The sequence below is a fragment of the Haematobia irritans genome, chromosome 4 (genome assembly GCF_050003625.1).
Source record: "Haematobia irritans isolate KBUSLIRL chromosome 4, ASM5000362v1, whole genome shotgun sequence".
NCBI lineage: Eukaryota > Metazoa > Arthropoda > Insecta > Diptera > Muscidae > Haematobia > Haematobia irritans.
Genome location: NC_134400.1, coordinates 81,872,921 through 81,894,710, shown reverse-complemented (window position 1 = coordinate 81,894,710; position 21,790 = coordinate 81,872,921). Strand labels below are relative to the sequence as shown.

The following is a 21,790-nucleotide window of genomic DNA, read 5'->3' as shown; positions in this document are numbered from 1 at the left end:
GGTATAGGATTCTGTTTCGGCTCAAAGACGATCCCTATTGATTTTGGAAAAAATCGGTTCAGATTTAGATATAGCTGCCATATATATTTTTCGCCGATCTGGTCATAATTGGCGTGTATATCAACCGATCTTCCTCAAATTCCGTACATCCGAATATTTTATGGGTCTCGAAAAACTTGCAAAATACCAGCCAAATCGGTTCAGATTTAGATATAGCTCTCATATATAGCTTTCGCCCGATTTACACTCATTTGCCCAAAGAGGCCAATTTTTAACTCCGATTTGGTTGAAATTTTGCACAGGGAGTAGAATTAGCATTGTAACTATGCATGCCAAATTTGGTTGAAATCGGTTCAGATTTGGATATATCTCCCATATATAGCTTTCGCCCGATTTACACTCATATGACCACAGAGGTCAATTTTTAACTCCGATTTAGTTGAAATTTTGCACAGGAAGTAGAATTAGCATTGAAACTATGCGTGCCAAATTTTGTTGAAATCGGTTCAGATTTGGATATATCTCCCATATATAGCTTTCGCCCGATTTACACTCATATGACCACAGAGGCCAATTTTTTGCTCCGATTTAGTTGAAATTTTGCACAGCGAGTAGAATTAGCATTGTAGCTATGCGTGCCAAATTTGGTTGAAATCGGTTCAGATTTAGATATATCTCCCATATATATCTTTCGCCCGATTTACACTCATATGACCACAGAGGCAAATTTTTAACTCCGATTTAGTTGAAATTTTGCACAGAGAGTAGAATTAGCATTGTTGCTATGCGTGCCAAATTTGGTTGAAATCGGTTCAGATTTAGATATAGCTCCCATATATATGTTTTTCTGATTTCGACAAAAATGGTCAAAATACCAACAATTTCCTTGTAAAATCGCCACTGCTTAGTCGCAAAGTTGTAAAAATGACTCTAATTTTCTAAACTTCTAATACATATATATCGAGCGATAAATCATAAATAAAGTTTTGCAAAGTTTCCTTAAAATTGCTTCAGATTTAAATGTTTCCCATATTTATACCCTTCACCACTACTGTGGTACAGGGTATAATAAGTTTGTGCATTTGTATGTAACGCCAAGAAGGAGTAATCATAGACCAACCTTTTAGTATACGGATCGACTTAGAATTAAATTCTGAGTCGATTTAGCGATGTCCGTCTGTCTGTCTGTCCGTCTGTCTGTCCGTCTGTCTGTCCGTCTGTCTGTCTGTTGATGTATTTTTGTGTGCAAAGTACAGCTCGCAGTTTTAGTCCGATTGTCCTAAAATTTGGTATAGGATTCTGTTTCGGCTCAAAGACGATCCCTATTGATTTTGGAAAAAATCGGTTCAGATTTAGATATAGCTGCCATATATATTTTTCGCCGATCTGGTCATAATTGGCGTGTATATCAACCGATCTTCCTCAAATTCCGTACATCCGAATATTTTATGGGTCTCGAAAAACTTGCAAAATACCAGCCAAATCGGTTCAGATTTAGATATAGCTCTCATATATAGCTTTCGCCCGATTTACACTCATTTGCCCAAAGAGGCCAATTTTTAACTCCGATTTGGTTGAAATTTTGCACAGGGAGTAGAATTAGCATTGTAACTATGCATGCCAAATTTGGTTGAAATCGGTTCAGATTTGGATATATCTCCCATATATAGCTTTCGCCCGATTTACACTCATATGACCACAGAGGTCAATTTTTAACTCCGATTTAGTTGAAATTTTGCACAGGAAGTAGAATTAGCATTGAAACTATGCGTGCCAAATTTTGTTGAAATCGGTTCAGATTTGGATATATCTCCCATATATAGCTTTCGCCCGATTTACACTCATATGACCACAGAGGCCAATTTTTTGCTCCGATTTAGTTGAAATTTTGCACAGCGAGTAGAATTAGCATTGTAGCTATGCGTGCCAAATTTGGTTGAAATCGGTTCAGATTTAGATATATCTCCCATATATATCTTTCGCCCGATTTACACTCATATGACCACAGAGGCAAATTTTTAACTCCGATTTAGTTGAAATTTTGCACAGAGAGTAGAATTAGCATTGTTGCTATGCGTGCCAAATTTGGTTGAAATCGGTTCAGATTTAGATATAGCTCCCATATATATGTTTTTCTGATTTCGACAAAAATGGTCAAAATACCAACAATTTCCTTGTAAAATCGCCACTGCTTAGTCGCAAAGTTGTAAAAATGACTCTAATTTTCTAAACTTCTAATACATATATATCGAGCGATAAATCATAAATAAAGTTTTGCAAAGTTTCCTTAAAATTGCTTCAGATTTAAATGTTTCCCATATTTATACCCTTCACCACTACTGTGGTACAGGGTATAATAAGTTTGTGCATTTGTATGTAACGCCAAGAAGGAGTAATCATAGACCAACCTTTTAGTATACGGATCGACTTAGAATTAAATTCTGAGTCGATTTAGCGATGTCCGTCTGTCTGTCTGTCCGTCTGTCTGTCCGTCTGTCTGTCTGTTGATGTATTTTTGTGTGCAAAGTACAGCTCGCAGTTTTAGTCCGATTGTCCTAAAATTTGGTATAGGATTCTGTTTCGGCTCAAAGACGATCCCTATTGATTTTGGAAAAAATCGGTTCAGATTTAGATATAGCTGCCATATATATTTTTCGCCGATCTGGTCATAATTGGCGTGTATATCAACCGATCTTCCTCAAATTCCGTACATCCGAATATTTTATGGGTCTCGAAAAACTTGCAAAATACCAGCCAAATCGGTTCAGATTTAGATATAGCTCTCATATATAGCTTTCGCCCGATTTACACTCATTTGCCCAACGAGGCCAATTTTTAACTCCGATTTGGTTGAAATTTTGCACAGGGAGTAGAATTAGCATTGTAACTATGCATGCCAAATTTGGTTGAAATCGGTTCAGATTTGGATATATCTCCCATATATAGCTTTCGCCCGATTTACACTCATATGACCACAGAGGTCAATTTTTAACTCCGATTTAGTTGAAATTTTGCACAGGAAGTAGAATTAGCATTGAAACTATGCGTGCCAAATTTTGTTGAAATCGGTTCAGATTTGGATATATCTCCCATATATAGCTTTCGCCCGATTTACACTCATATGACCACAGCGGCCAATTTTTTGCTCCGATTTAGTTGAAATTTTGCACAGCGAGTAGAATTAGCATTGTAGCTATGCGTGCCAAATTTGGTTGAAAACGGTTCAGATTTAGATATATCTCCCATATATATGTTTTTCTGATTTCGACAAAAATGGTCAAAATACCAACAATTTCCTTGTAAAATCGCCACTGCTTAGTCGCAAAGTTGTAAAAATGACTCTAATTTTCTAAACTTCTAATACATATATATCGAGCGATAAATCATAAATAAACTTTTGCAAAGTTTCCTTAAAATTGCTTCAGATTTAAATGTTTCCCATATTTTTTTACTAACATTGTGTTCCACCCTAGTGCATTAGCCGACTTAAATTTTGAGTCTGTAGATTTTGTAGAAATCTATCAAATTCTTCCAGATCGAGTGATATTTAAATGTATGTATTTGGGACAAACCTTTATATATAGCCCCAAACACATTTGACGGATGTGATATGGTATCGAAAATTTAGATCTACAAAGTGGTGCAGGGTATAATATAGTCGGCCCCGCCCGACTTTAGACTTTCCTTACTGGTTTTTTACTAACATTGTGTTCCACCCTAGTGCATTAGCCGACTTAAATTTTGAGTCTGTAGATTTTGTAGAAGTCTATCAAATTCTTCCAGATCGAGTGATATTTAAATGTATGTATTTGGGACAAACCTTTATATATAGCCCCAAACACATTTGACGGATGTGATATGGTATCGAAAATTTAGATCTACAAAGTGGTGCAGGGTATAATATAGTCGGCCCCGCCCGACTTTAGACTTTCCTTACTGGTTTGTAATGCAAATTGACTAATTTATATGGTTATTCTCGTTTTCCAAAAAGAAATTGAGTCACTTGACTGCGCAATTGAGTGGAATGACTGCGCACTGCAAATAAACCAAACCATGGTGAATTATCAAGGTATGTCTCTATATTTTCTTGGTCTATGGTTTCACTGCTAAACATATCCAGTTTGGTTTTTAATTTAATCATGAATCGTCTTATATATTATTTTTCTCTGCTAGTTTAGTCAACGCATGATTTTAAGCTGAAATCCAAACAATAATGATTGAAGAAGAAATCATCAATAACAAAACAAAACTATTGGAGAAAGAGGAAGCACGCTCAAAACAAATCCAGCCATTGCAAAAAACATATTTTGGTTAACATGAGTTTTAAACAAACATTTTATTCTAACAAATAAAGAATTACCAATACATTAGAATAAAATGAACATTTTAAAAGAAACTAACGATTAAATCTTGCTGTACTTCCTGTGCGATAGAAAAATTTAATGCCGATAAGGTACTTCGTTTTCGTTTATTTGTTTATGAAACTTGACGTTGAATATACCGACATCTACTGATGGTAGATGTCGGTGCATTGTATATGCAAATTTTTTCTTTTCTGAGGAGCAAAAATTTAAAAAAGTGCCTTCTAAACTAAAGAAAAAAATAATAATAATAATAATAATAATAATAATAATAATAATAATAATAATAATAATAATAATAATAATAATAATAATAATAATAATAATAATAATAATAATAATAATAATAATAATAATAATAATAATAATAATAATAATAATAATAATAATAATAATAATAATAATAATAATAATAATAATAATAATAATAATAATAATAATAATAATAATAATAATAATAATAATAATAATAATAATAATAATAATAATAATAATAATAATAATAATAATAATAATAATAATAATAATAATAATAATAATAATAATAATAATAATAATAATAATAATAATAATAATAATAATAATAATAATAATAATAATAATAATAATAATAATAATAATAATAATAATAATAATAATAATAATAATAATAATAATAATAATAATAATAATAATAATAATAATAATAATAATAATAATAATAATAATAATAATAATAATAATAATAATAATAATAATAATAATAATAATAATAATAATAATAATAATAATAATAATAATAATAATAATAATAATAATAATAATAATAATAATAATAATAATAATAATAATAATAATAATAATAATAATAATAATAATAATAATAATAATAATAATAATAATAATAATAATAATAATAATAATAATAATAATAATAATAATAATAATAATAATAATAATAATAATAATAATAATAATAATAATAATAATAATAATAATAATAATAATAATAATAATAATAATAATAATAATAATAATAATAATAATAATAATAATAATAATAATAATAATAATAATAATAATAATAATAATAATAATAATAATAATAATAATAATAATAATAATAATAATAATAATAATAATAATAATAATAATAATAATAATAATAATAATAATAATAATAATAATAATAATAATAATAATAATAATAATAATAATAATAATAATAATAATAATAATAATAATAATAATAATAATAATAATAATAATAATAATAATAATAATAATAATAATAATAATAATAATAATAATAATAATAATAATAATAATAATAATAATAATAATAATAATAATAATAATAATAATAATAATAATAATAATAATAATAATAATAATAATAATAATAATAATAATAATAATAATAATAATAATAATAATAATAATAATAATAATAATAATAATAATAATAATAATAATAATAATAATAATAATAATAATAATAATAATAATAATAATAATAATAATAATAATAATAATAATAATAATAATAATAATAATAATAATAATAATAATAATAATAATAATAATAATAATAATAATAATAATAATAATAATAATAATAATAATAATAATAATAATAATAATAATAATAATAATAATAATAATAATAATAATAATAATAATAATAATAATAATAATAATAATAATAATAATAATAATAATAATAATAATAATAATAATAATAATAATAATAATAATAATAATAATAATAATAATAATAATAATAATAATAATAATAATAATAATAATAATAATAATAATAATAATAATAATAATAATAATAATAATAATAATAATAATAATAATAATAATAATAATAATAATAATAATAATAATAATAATAATAATAATAATAATAATAATAATAATAATAATAATAATAATAATAATAATAATAATAATAATAATAATAATAATAATAATAATAATAATAATAATAATAATAATAATAATAATAATAATAATAATAATAATAATAATAATAATAATAATAATAATAATAATAATAATAATAATAATAATAATAATAATAATAATAATAATAATAATAATAATAATAATAATAATAATAATAATAATAATAATAATAATAATAATAATAATAATAATAATAATAATAATAATAATAATAATAATAATAATAATAATAATAATAATAATAATAATAATAATAATAATAATAATAATAATAATAATAATAATAATAATAATAATAATAATAATAATAATAATAATAATAATAATAATAATAATAATAATAATAATAATAATAATAATAATAATAATAATAATAATAATAATAATAATAATAATAATAATAATAATAATAATAATAATAATAATAATAATAATAATAATAATAATAATAATAATAATAATAATAATAATAATAATAATAATAATAATAATAATAATAATAATAATAATAATAATAATAATAATAATAATAATAATAATAATAATAATAATAATAATAATAATAATAATAATAATAATAATAATAATAATAATAATAATAATAATAATAATAATAATAATAATAATAATAATAATAATAATAATAATAATAATAATAATAATAATAATAATAATAATAATAATAATAATAATAATAATAATAATAATAATAATAATAATAATAATAATAATAATAATAATAATAATAATAATAATAATAATAATAATAATAATAATAATAATAATAATAATAATAATAATAATAATTATAATAATAATAATAAGAAATATTGATTTTAGACCCCATAAAATATATACCGATCGACTCAGAATCACCTCCTGAGTCGATCTAGCGCTTGGCGTCCGTCCGTCCATCCGTCCGTCTGTCCATGTATTTGTTGTTCACAGAATTTCGGTCGCAATTATTAACCGATTTTGATGAAATTTGGCACAGGGAGTTTTGGGGTCACGTTGCACTTTTTTTACTAACCGATCGTCGTCAAATTTAGCACAAAATAATCTTCTGTATCACCCTTTAAGTCTGAAAATTTCATCGAAATCGGTTCAGATTTAGATATAGGTCCCATATATATGTATCGCCCGATTTTGTCAAATTAGGTCATAAACCTTTATTTATCAACCGATCTTACTCAAAGTTGGCGAAATGTAATCTTCTATAGCACTAACTATATGTGCAAAAACTCATCGAAATCGGTTCAGATTTAGCTATAGCTCCCATATATGTACCGCCCGATTTTTCTAAATAAAATAAAGCTCAATTGAACAAATAATACAATGTTTGTACTATAATTTTCTCGAAGAGGAGCGATTATTTTTTCTCGGAGCGAAGCGAGGAGCGGAGCGGTTTTTTTTTCTCCGGAGCGGAGCGAAAAAATGGACCGCTCCGGATCCCTGAGCGGTCGAAGCTTATGTACCCTCCATCATGGATTGCGTAGAAACTTCATCTAAACACTGCCATCCACAATCGAATTACTTAAGTTGCGGTAACGCTTGCCGATGGCAATGTATCTTAAAACCTTCTAACACCATCTTCTAAATTGTATGTAAGTCCATACGTGGTATATATTAAATCAAAAAAGATCGATCCAATACGTATATAATTCAGTTTGACAAAGTAGACATACAATTTTGACAAAATTTTCTACAGAAATAAAATTTTAACAAAATTTTCTATAGAAATAAAATTTTCACAAAATTTTCTATAGAAAGAAAATTTTGACAAAAATTTCTACAGAAATAAAATTTTAACAAAATTTTCTATAGAAATAAACTTTTGACAAAATTTTCTATAGAAATAAAATCTTGGTAGATTACTTTTGACTCGAGTGGCAACCATGATTATGAACCGAATAAAATTTTAACAAAATTTTCTATAGAAATAAAATTTTGACAAAATTTTCTATAGAAATAAAATTTTGACAATGATGAAAATTTTATTATGAACCGAATAAAATTTTAACAAAATTTTGTCTAGAAATAAAATGTTGACAAAATTTTCTATAGAAATAAAATTTTTGTAGATTATTTTTGGCTCTAGTGGCAACCATGATTATGAACCGATATGGACCAATTTTTGTGTGATTGGACCAATTTTGGTATGGTTGTTAGCAAATATATAATTACACCACGTGCCTAATTTGAACCGGATCGGATGAATTTTGCTCCTCCAAGAGGCTCCGGAGGTCAAATCTGGAGAATGTTTTATATGGGGGCTATATATAATTATGGACCGATATGGACCAATTCTGGCACTGTTGTTAAAGATCATATACTAACACCATGTTCCAAATTACAACCGGATTGGATGAAATTTGCTTTTCTTGGAGACTTCGCAAGCCAAATCTGGGGATCGGTTTATATGGGGGCTATATATAATTATGAACCGATGTGGACCAATTTTTGCATGGTTGTTAGAGACCATATACCAACATCATGTACCAAATTTCAGCCGGATCGGATGAAATTTGCTTCTCTTTGAGGCTCCGCAAGCCAAATCTGGGGATCGGTTTATATGGGGGCTATATATAATTATGGACCGATGTGAACCAATTACTTTCGTAATTGGTGTAGAAACTTCTACGATAGCCGATATTATCCTCGACACTTTATTGGAATCGTGTTTGGCAGAATTGGATCAACAAAATATACACATAAAAATGATCACAAAATATGTAGATGATCTATTTGCCATAATAAAGAAGAAGGATGAGCATAAAATACTAAAAACATTCAACAACTATCACAAAAAATACAATTCACACTTGAAAAGGAAGAAAATCAATGCATTCCATATTTGGATATAAAAATTTATAGAGAGAAAAACAAAATAATAACGGATTGGTACGCAAAACCCATTGCATCTGGTCGTTTAATCAATTTTCATTCAACTCAGCCTATAAGGCAAAAAATAAACACAGCAAATCAACTAATGTCCAAAGTTATCACTCTGAGTGATAAAAAATTTCTACACAAAAATGTTAAGATAATTAGGAATATATTAACTAATAATTGTTTCCCTATAAACATTACAAATAATCTAATTGACCGAAAACTTAATATAAATCCAACAAAACAAACAGAAAAGAACCAATCTGGCAACATCAAATATTTTGGGATTCCCTACATACCCAAACTTACAGAACAAAAACACTTACAAGATATCATAACCCTGCACTCTTAGAAAAATATGTTTTTCATATGTTCCGATATAAACAAAGTGTGTTTCGGGCACAATTTTAAAACACAATATATTTAAGTGCAAACATGTAATGTTCCTAAACTAACACTAAATGTTTGGGACATCTATGTCAATATGTTAGAATATATTATGTTTGGGGCATAAATGTTTCATAAAAATCATATGTGTGAATGCAAACATATATAAATTTACAAATTTCGACTAAACATACATATGTTGTGATATTTTATCCAAAGCGACAGAGTATAGAGAAAGAAATAGAGATGGAAACCGGGAGAGTTGACGAAAGATATCAACATAACACAGCGAAAGAATCAAAAGACAACAATTTCTGTGAAACCGCTGGTATGTTGTTTCGGAAAACTGTTGTATGATAAGGCCAAAAATTTGAATGAAATCGAAGTTTCATTATAAAAATTTAATATAGTATAAATATAAATGTGCAAATTTAAAAAAAAAACAAGTTTTCGGTCGGAGCAGGGATTGAACCCACGACCCTTTGCATGCAAGGCAGACATGCTAACCACTGCTCCACGTGGCAAACAAATGTATGTTTCTGTTAAATAGTGTTATGTTTGCATGGGCTCGTGGGCGCTGCAAACTATGCTATATAAATGTAACTTATAACGATAATTATCTGCTGGTGACCATAACAGCTACGTAGCCCAGTGGATAGTGTGTTGGCTTACAAATTGTATGGTACTCGGTTCGATTCTCCGTGCAGGCAAAAGGTAAAATTTAAAAAATTTATAAAAGTGAATAATTTCTTCAACATTATTTGTATTACAGAAAAAGGTACCAAAAATTATAATATTTCGTGGAAGTGAAAATAACGAGTATGTTAGGGAATGAGCACAATCGTCTTTGGGAAAAATTCTTCCAAGCATATACTATTTTTGGGCTCAAAATGCTTCCAAACATATAATATGTTCACATAAAACAAACATATTAATGTTTCGGAAGTATCCAGTAATATATGTTCTTCCTGCAAAATATGTTTGGAACATATGTTAAAGAAGCGATTTTGTTGAGGGTGTGTAGGAAATTGAGGTGACTTTAAGTTAATAAATTGTTAGCCATAACTGAGTCACAGGTGACTCAAAACCTAACTCATTTTCCATGTAAAATCCTATTCAGTTTTAACACGTGTTGTCATTGGAACGAGTCAGTCCTCACTCAAACCTGCATAAACTTCAGCTAACCAAAAGTTAGCTCAAAGTGAGTTAGCTTTAGGCTGATAATATATGAGCATACTATGAGTTAGCTCTTAACTGATTAGATTATGGTGAGTTCTTTGTGGATAATAATTTTTTTTTTTGTTTTATTATTTTTGATTCATTTTATTTTGAATTAATTAAAAAATAATAACAATTCAGTTTTTTTTTAAATTATTTTACAATAAATAAAATATAACGTAAGTAAAAATTCGGAAAATATTAGTTGAGTTCATCTTGTCTTGAGTTTGAGTGTTGTGTTAATTTTCTCGTTTAACTCAGAGAGAGTTGTACCTACACTGTTAGAAAAATATGTTTTTCATATGTTCCGATATAAACAAAATGTGTTTCGGGCACAATTTTTAAACACAATATATTTAAGTGCAAACATGTAATGTTCCTAAACTAAGACAAAATGTTTGGGACACATATGTTAATATGTTAGAATATATTATGTTTGGGGCATGAATGTTTCATAAAAATAATATGTGTGAATGTATACATATATAAATTTACAAATTTCGAGTAAACATATATATGTTGTGATACTTTATTCAGAGAGCGACAGAGAGAGAGAGAGTTAGTATAGAGAAAGAAATAGAGATGTAAGCCAGGAGGGTTGAATAAAAAGATATCAACATAACACAGCGAGAATGAAATGAGAGCAATTTCTGTGAAACCGCTTGTATGTAGTTTCGGAAAACTGTTTCATGATAAGGCCAAAAATGTAATATGCTTAAGTCTAAATATTATTTAATTTGAATATTAGAATGAGTATTCGGAATAAAGAGAATAGGCATTCGGAACCAAGAGAATAGACATTTGAAAAAAACAGCATATTTGTATTACAGAAAAAGATGCGAAGAACTCAAAAATTTCGTGGAAGTGAAAATTATCTGAGGAAATGAGCACAATCTTCTTTGAGGAATTCTTCCAAGCATATACTATTTTTGGATTCAAAATGCTTCCAAACATATAATATGCTCACATAAAACAAACATATTAATGTTTCGGCAGTATCCAATAATATATGTGCTTCCTGCAAAATATGTTTGGAACATATGTTAGAGAAGCTATTTTTTTTTTTGAGGGTGTACTTTTGTAATGACGCACACTGAATGGAAGTGACATTCGTCAAGGAAGTCCAAAAGGCTTAAGTGTATTTCCCAATATCTTCGTCCTCAAACAGCCATTTAACACTTTTATTCCAAGTTTCCATTTATTCCTTCACTGATAATGATGGGTTCTAGTGGAAATAAGGAAAGTTTAATTATTAAATTGAGTTTGAATTATGCATTTCTATGCTACTTACCGCTAACCGTGACAAAAAATTACAAAAGTTCTCTGGAAATAAAAGCTAAATTGAAACAAATATAAAAAGCCAAATCCAAATTGACACACTGAAAAAACAGTGAACCCTTTTCCATTTCAAAATGAACTAAACTGTAGTAATATTGACCATGATTTAGCCCTTAAGATTTTTTTCAACTTGTCTAGTTTATAATTCTCTTAAATTTTAGTTAATCTATAACATTGTATTTTAGTCCATTTTTACAACACCATAAGATTTATATACCCCTACCAAGTTAAAAAGTCAGTATTATTTTGGTTTACCTGCTTATTTTTTGGGAAACCCGATAATAAAAAGTGGTTAACAGTCTCCTTAAAATGTCGACGACTAAACTATTTTTAAATCAATCATTCCACAGTATAGAGAAATTAAATAATTAAAGGAACAACAACCCGTTTTACTATTTAGAAAATTTTCATACATTAAAATTCAACTTTCTTTAAGCAAAAGTACTTCATTATAAAAACTTATGATGAGAGTTCTTAATACAATGTTTTTGTGAATAAAAATTATGACCACGTGGAACAAAAAAGTAGTTTATTTTAACTCGCTATTTGGACATTTTAATATATTCACATATCTTAATATATGCACATATTTTGCTGAAAAAATGAAAGGAATAATGAAAATTGTTAAAAGTTAACATGTAATAAAATATAATTTTTAATCTCTTTAAATTAGCTTGTAACTTACCATATTTGGGGGCATTTTATTAAATGGTGTAATGAATTCAACTTTTCTTAGATAAACGTACCTCATAAAGTTTGTACCTGAAACAATTAGAGAAATAATTAATTAAGTAATATATTAACTCATAAACTGTGTTGTTATCGATGTGAAGGACATAATACAATAAATATTCTTGTCAAAAGAAAGCCAAAGTTTTAATATAAAACTTACCAATTCTCTATTAAATTGTACGCTGAGGTTAAAAAGTTATCGAAATTCATTTGGGGATACTCTGAAATTAAATATTTATTTTTTACATTAAATAGAAAACATTAAATTGGTTTCCAAAAAATCTAATTAAAGAAATAATATGCATAAAAAAAAGTAAATATTCTGGTTAAAAGAATGTTAAAGAAAGCTTACCAATTCATAAAAATGTTTCCAAATTATTATTCTGAAATTAAATATTTGTTTTTTTACAATAAAAATATTAAATTGGTTTCCAAAAATATTTGATTAATGTAATACTAAAATAAGGTATTAAAAACATGTAATTTTGATAATAAAAAGGTCATAAAAATTTAAATATTCTAGTGAAAAGAAAGAAATTTTAAAAGAAAACTTACCACTTCTCTATTAAATTATACGCTGAGGAGGAATATAAAAATATGCCCGAATCCATCTTGGGGTTGCTATGAAATTAAATATTTTTTTTTACAACAAAGAAAAACATTAAACTAGTTTCAAAAAATAATAATAATAATTAGCAAATAATGATATAAATAAAAAATATCCTTTTTAAAAGAAAACCACATTTTAAAAAGAATACTTACCAATTTATGATTAAACTATATGCTGAGGTGTAACAAAAATTTTCCAAAAATATTTGATTATAGTAGTACTAAAATAAGGTATTAAAACCTGTAATTTTTGACAATAAAAATGTCATTAAAACGTAAATATTCTAGTGAGAAGAAAGCCAATTTTTAAAAGAAAACTTACCACTTCTCTATTAAATAATACGCTGAGGAGAAATATAAAAATTTGCCCGATTCCATCTGGGGTTGCTCTTAACTTCAATATTTTTTTACAACAAAGAAAAACATGAAACTTGTTAAAAAATAATAATAATAATAATTAGCAAATAATAATATACATAAAGAATATTATTTTTTAAAAGAAAACCACATTGAAAAAGAACACTTACCTATTTATCATTAAACTATACGCTGAGGTGTAACAAACAATTTTCCAAATTCATCTGGAGTTACTCTGAAATTGAATATTTATTTTTTACATTGAATAATAAAAATTAAATTAGATAAAACAATTTCAATATACTTTCCATTTCAGCATTTTTTCCTAAATATTGAACATTCTTAATAACTTTTTTCTAAGCTACCGATCATCACTTCGCCATCGTACATCTCATCGCTAAAATATTAATAACTTTCATTTCAAAGTTTTAATAAACAAACACCAATAGATGTCTAAAAAAAAACAAAATATTCCATACCTTTATATTCCCTTGTTACATACTTGCTAAAAAGATGCAACAGCCCACGCCAACGCCAACTATATAACTGAAGCATGCCAAACAAAACCAAGCAAAACCAAAACATTCCTACAACAACAAAAACACATGTGCCTTCATTGAAAACAACACCAGACAAATAAACCATTCGCCAATAATAAACACACACAAACCACTGAAAGAACAAAAACAACCCCACGCTCAGATATACACAACATCCCCATCACTCGCTACCATTTCTCATTATTGCATTGCATGCTCTCACTCTCAAAAAAAAAAATTCAAGTAACATCATCTTTACATTAAACATATTCCACTTTGACGAGAAAGATCTCTGTACTAGGCATTAGTTCATCGCATCTGTCCACAATTTACTCTAAAAACAATACTCTTAAATGCATATCAGTATAAGAACAATGAAACGTTTAACTTAAAATTAGCAAAAACTTCATGAAATGATATCTACCCATTTTTGACGAAAATGTCTATAAATTTAATTACATGTGAACTAAAAATATTTCATTGGGAAATTTTTTACCAACAATTATTAACCATAGGAATTGTCAGTAAGAAACTGCTATCCACTTTCAAGTTCATTTTTCGTAAAAAAATATTTTCTCATACAAAAAAATCTTATGGTAAATTGCACTTATTATTTAGAAAATACTTTACATTTCACAAGTAGTTTTATAGCATGACAAACGAATTTTTAACTACCAGTTAAGATTTTTTTTAAGGAAATTTCCATCGTATTTTGTAGGCCATGAACTAAACGATTGCTACTTAGAATTTGTAAAATTTCATTTCGAGTAGTTAATTTTCGTTGAAGATACGAAAAATGAACTAAAATTCTGGAAAATTCTTGTAATAAATTATTGTAAAAATCTTCTTAAATTTACGAGACACTTTTTTTTTCTGTGCAGCTATAGAAGTCAATACATATTTTTTGTTTGTTTGTTTGAATTGTTTCCATGACTTTACTTCACTTAAATATGCATCAGCTTAGAGTGAGTAAAAAGGTAACTCATTGTTGATCGAGGAAAAGTGAGTTTGTCAAAAATTCAACTGACTCAAGACTGCATAAATAATGAGTTAGCTTAAAGTCGCCTCAAATTAGTTAGTAAAGAGTTAGTTTGATTTCGAGTGAGTTCGAGACATTTCTACAGGGAAACAACAACGAAATAAGCTTAGCACACAAACCAAACAAAACAATAGCCTCTCTATACACACAAACAAAAACCAAAATAGCAACAACTGAGCAAAGCAATGTGGTGTATGAAATAACATGTACTGGAAACTCCCCAATAAACACAGACGTTTGAAAAATGCTAAATTTCAGCAATTTTTCAAACATTTTTTCAAAGGATTAGGGTAATATTCAAGTTGAGAAATTGTTGAGAAAATCGCGTTCTCAACAAAAAACAGACATTACCCTCAACAGTGAAATTCAACACATTAGCAATAATATCTCAAGTGTTATCCTCAAATTGAAATGCATCGCTACTCAATAATTTGTCAAACAATTTTCGATGCGAGTCAAATTCAAAATTAACATCGTTGCAAATGCTTTTCAACCTAAATTTGTATGAATGATATCCCCACTTCAAATTGAAAGTCAAAGCCAAAATTCTATGAATTTTGTATAATTTATTCATTTTCATCAAAATAAAATATATAATAATACACTACACTACATAATACACTACAATACCAATTGATAAATAATAATCTTATTAAACATATCAACAAATAAGAACAAAAAAAAAAAAAACAACAAAACTTTAAATATCTTAAACATTATTAGTAAACACTTTTGCATTGATAATTCGATTTCCTTCCTTTTGGTGTCATAAAACAGCATTAAAATTTATTAACATGCGGGCAATTTGAAATTAGGAACGTACTGGACCGCGTGTTAGAATTGATTTCCAGCAGAAGGAATTCACAAAATATCCATTTTAAACTGATAATAGCATATGAATTAAACTGACGATGTGATGCACATTTTCATCCAGAAGTTGTTGATTTCAACAATTTGTTGTTTTTAACAATTTTAATTGGTTGCACTTGTAATGTTTCTGGAAACTATTTCTTGTCGATAAGCCACTCATTTTTCATTAGTTAGCTTCTCATTGTTTGCAACAATGTAGCATCCAAAGATTTTAGTTTTCTGCAAAGAGATTTAAATTTGGTGACTTCTTTAAAGTGTTGATTTAATTTTTCATATTGACGTACCAATTATTATAAACTATTTGAAGCAGTTCCAGTTAATTGTCCACCATTTTTCATTGGCCAGCTTTTAATGTTTTCAAGAACGTAGAATCCATAATTTTAGTTTTCTGCACAGAGATATAAATGTAGTGACTTCCTTAAAGTTTTATTTCATTTTTTATTTTCACTTACCTATTTTTATAAACTATTTGGTTATATGTCTAATATTTTCCATTTTTTTATTTCTTGCAATTGACCACGAACTTCGTTGCACAAATAAGTATTGAAAACCATATGGTTTTTTCGTTGCATTTTAGGGTAGTTTTTTGTCAAAGTTTTCTCATATTATCTTCAACACCTTTTCAAAGATTTCGTCAACATTTTGGCAAATTGGAAGTAGTTCGCAAATAATTTGAAGATGTATTGAAGATGAGCTATTTCAAGTCAAGTTGAATTTATGTTGAAAATTATATTTACCCTCAAATTTAAAAGTTGTTGCATTTGAAAAACGCTCATCCTGTGTTTATTGGGTCTACAGAGAAATGCGGTAAATGTTATATTGGCACAACAAAGCGCAGCTTAGCCACACGAATTGCAGAGCACGAAGGAGATATAAAGAAAGAAAAGATGACAACAGCATTGGCTCAACACTGCATAGAGAACAACCATAATGCAGATCTACGAAACGTAAAAATATTGGACAAAGAGAGAAGAGAGAATAAGAGATATACATTAGAGAGTTTACGTATACAACAAAAAAACAACAAGTGCAATAAACAGAAGAAGACAAAGACAATGCTAACGCCAACTACAGCATTGTATTATTATAGTTTAGTCGGTTACCATCAGTTATAGCAACATAAGTTTTACTGTGATATTAGTTTAAGTTAATTATTTTTGCAATTACTAAGTATGTGTTTTATGTCGAGTTATAGTAATTTCGTAATAATTGACGTATTTGTTTGCAAATGTAATTGACGATAAATTGAATGTAAGTGAAACTTATACGGAAATCAATAGAATGTATGTGAAAATGTAATGTATTTCCCTATTATATTATATTGTTGCCAGATCCAATAAAAAAATCATCCCTGATGAAGCTGGAAAAAATCCAAGCGAAACGTTGGATGAAAATAATGGAATAATTCAATATTTGTTTTATTCGCATTCAAAAATGACCTTGAAAGCCCAGAGAAAATACATACAGAGAAAACAATAATTAGAAAAAAAGGTCGATAAACAAAATAATCTTGTAAAAATTATATGTTGGGAACATAAAATGTTTGTAAATATAATATGATTAGATGCAAATATATATTAATTTGGAAATAGCCCATAAACATATATGTGTTTAGAAAGAGAGACCTAAAGAGTATGCTGCAAGTAAAAGAATGGAAGTAAGCAATTGGCGCCTTAAAAATATAACATATATTCACAAAGAAAATTTCATTACATTTTTTACTATGTATGTCCTAAGGTGAAACATAATATGTTTGAACAATACAAATAATATTTTGTTTGCACCAATGTAAAAAATATATATGCTTGAAACAAAATGTGTGTGGGGTATATGTTACAGGAGCGATTTTTTTGTGCGAGTAATCTTCAAACATTGATTTCATTCATTGGAGAATCTGTCCCATATCCAAGTTCTTTGCAATAACGTACTCCCATAAGAATTTCAAGGACTTTTTATAATTTTTTGTACATTTTATTTGTACTGGGTATTTTGATTGAGACAAATTCAACACTGGGATTGTTCGATATGAAATTAAGTATTCAAAAACTTAGGCTTCGGTTAATCGGCCTCTTGACGACGAAGGCCGATTATCGATTTTTGGCCGATTCTAATATACAAGAAAATGAACAGTTGTGTTTGTGATGAGAACCCATTTGTACGTGTATTTGTTATCTACATCTTCATAATTTTGTTTTTTGTATACCATCAAAAAAATTTGAAAACTTTTTCAATAAAAAATTAATTAAATTAACTTTTTGATCAAACTAGAAACATTAGGTTAATGCTTGAAAAATTTTAAATTTTTAATTGAAAAATTATCTGATATAATTAACTTTTTAATCAAAATAAAATCGCAAAGAAAGCAATTGAAAATAGTTACGTCTTTAATTAAAAAAAATAAATGATACAATCATTATTTTTTATCAAACTTTTTATCAAATAAGATTAAGGGACTTGTAGTTATATGAGAAGATGATGTACAGTGGGAGAGAAAAATGAGTCAATTTGTAAGAGGAAAATTCCCAAATGTTTTCTCCATAAGGAGTTAGCATAAAGAGCCCAAAATTGAGTTATCTTTCCCAGCCAGATCTATACTAAAAGGCTGTGGAAGGATTCATTTGCCGAATCGAAACATGTACAGTCCAGGCGTGTATAGCTTTGTATCTGGCGTTTTATTTTCAATGACTCTATTAATCATGTTCCTTAATCTAAATCTGTCCATAAAGCTCAATTAATAATTGTAAAATTAGTTCCCTTTAACAGTTTAATTAAAAACTTTAATGTATGTCGATTATAAAACTCAATTAATTGTTGAAAAGTTAAAAGTTGAACTAAATAATTAATTGAATCAATCAAAAAAGTGATGGAGTTGTCCAATCGACATCAATTAAACTTTTTATTAAATCAATTAAAAAATTAATTGATTTTGAATTAAAAAATTAATTGCAATTTTTAAATCAAATCAATTATTTTTAAATCAAATATTTTTTACGTTCAATTAAAACTGTGATTGATACTGTCATTTTCGTGATAGATGACATTTCAATTGAAAAATTAATTTCGTGATTGAATCGGAGAAAAAGTTTTTGTGTGTATGTAACATAAACACACCTGTTCTTCTTCAAGCATCTGTATTTTCAGAATTTATTCAAACAAAAATTTGTGTGTACTGTGCAAACATGTTATATTTCAGCCTAAGCATATACACGGACGAAAAAGACTGTTTTTCATATGTTTGGGTATAAACATTATATGTTTGGAACTCAAATTTTTAAACACAATATTTTTGAGTGCAAACACATAATGTTCATAAACTAGCATAATATGTTTGGGACATATATGTTAATATGTTAGAACATATTATGTTTGGGACATAAAATGTTTGTAAATATAATATGCTTGGATTCAAACATATATTAATTTAGAAATAGCCCATAAACATATATGTGTTTAAAAAGAGAGACAAAGTGTATGCTGGAAGTAAAATAATGAAAGTAACCATTTGGCGCATTACAAATATATATACACAAAGAAAATTTCATTAAATATAGGAAAAATACTACGTGTGAATATAAACAAGTATAAATTTACATATTATGAGTAAACATATATATGTTGTGATATAAGACTTCGCCAAAAATTGTGTATGCTTAAATAAAATATTAAAATGAGTATTCGGAGAGAAAATTCATTCGGAACCAAGATAAAATATATTTTTTAAAAAAAGAGCATGAGTTTTGTTTATCATTTTCGCATTACGGGCACAATTTTTTTGTTTCGTCAAAACATCGGAACGTAGGACGAGTAAGTCAAAATATTCAAACAAAGGTAATTAAAGGGATCTTCATAAAAACTAACGAAAGGGCACTATACACTGAACAAAAAGCATGTCCGGTTCCAACTTTCCGGTCTCCACTTTAACAATTTTGATATTGATTCCGAACCAAAAAAGCGGAGAATACAAGTAAGGATGCTTTTAAGACACAATTCTCTTTTAAATGGGATTTTGTGTACTTGACTCTACGAAGCACATTTCAGTTTTTCGCTTTTTCAGCTTTTTTTCATATGTTATAAAATGTCCGTTAAAAACAAGACTTCCAGTAGAAATTATGCTATGTTTCAAGTAGAAAAATGTCTTTAAAATAAAGTATTGAAAAACATATCCTATTTTTTAATGATTTTTGCCTTGTAGTAAAGATGCAAAAATGCAACAAATTTAAAGACAGTTTCATTAATTTTAAAGAATTTTTCTGAATTATTAAAGTCAAGTTGACCTTAGTCCAAAAATTTGTTCTTTCATGTTATGATACCCATTTTTAAGTCAAATCACTTAATTATAACGACAACACGACTTCATTGAAAGTATCGACCTTTGAACATGGAAAAAACTTTATATTAGAGAAATGCGTCTTCTAAGCTAAGCAAAAGTTGTATTCTTAAGTACATGAACTCTTTGGCCTCACGACAATATTTTTTCAGTGCACTCTTTTTAGAGTTGTGAAAGTAAAATGAAAACAGGGCGAAACAGTGAAAAATTAAACAGTAAGATCTATAAAAACAAAGATTAGTTCTCCTTTATTAATGAGTAGTCCAAGAGGAGTTGACGGATTTTTTCGAAAATAAAAGCGGGCATTGAGTTCGAGTTTTTCCGCTAAAATTATTTCTCGTTTTAGCGGCAAAACCAGAATAACACTACAACTTTTTCCGGTAAATTGTATTATAACATGGTGGGGAAAGATCCAAAGCAACAATTTAATAAGTTTATTTTCTTTAAAAGAAATTATTAAAAAAAAGTAAAAGGGTAAACATGGCAATTTTAACGCGATAATACCAATTTATACCGGCCTTAAGCATTACATTAAGTACAAAATTATTCGTTAATAACAATTCATATTTATTTGTATTTCTAAATTAATGGTGTTACATGCTAGCAAACAATTGTTCACACCAAAATAAATTTATGTGTTGTTGTAAAATTACTGTTTAGAATTTAAATATAATGTGCTTTTGAATGGTTATCGTTAACATTAGGATTCGATGGAAAAATGTTTTTATATACTCGAATTCACGTTCTTCTTTTGTAAGAGTTTTTGAATTTCTTCGAAAATTTTATACAAAAACCTTTATTTGTTACACAATTTTTATTTTTGCAATAAAAAAATAATATTTGATTTGAACTCAGTCCATTTCGTTTATATCAAGTATTTTTCTTTTCTGACTTTAAGTCTTTTATAAAACACACTTTACAATTTCGTAGTAAAAATTTAATATAATAGTACGTAATGCTGAACACCTTTTCGGGAACTTCCGAACGAATCTGGAATATATGTTAAAAAATATATTTAAAAAATATGGTGTTGGTCGAAGCAGGGATCGAACCCAGGACCCTGTCACGTAAGGCGGACGACCAACCACTGCTCCACGCTGCCAACAAATGTATGTTTAACAATGTTATGTTGTTAAACAATGTTATGTTTGCATCGGCTCGTGGGCGC

General features: G+C 27.1%; 1 long non-coding RNA gene across 1 annotated transcript; it reads right to left on the bottom strand.

Annotated features, from left to right (window-relative positions):
• Positions 1 to 16,579: 16,579 nt before the first annotated feature.
• LOC142233022 (uncharacterized) lies at positions 16,580 to 17,039 on the bottom strand. The gene is made up of 2 exons (XR_012721289.1): positions 16,748 to 17,039; positions 16,580 to 16,683 (listed from the first exon to the last, which is right to left on the bottom strand). It is a non-coding gene; the product is annotated as an uncharacterized LOC142233022 (long non-coding RNA).
• Between the last annotated feature and the right edge of the window lie 4,751 nt (positions 17,040 to 21,790).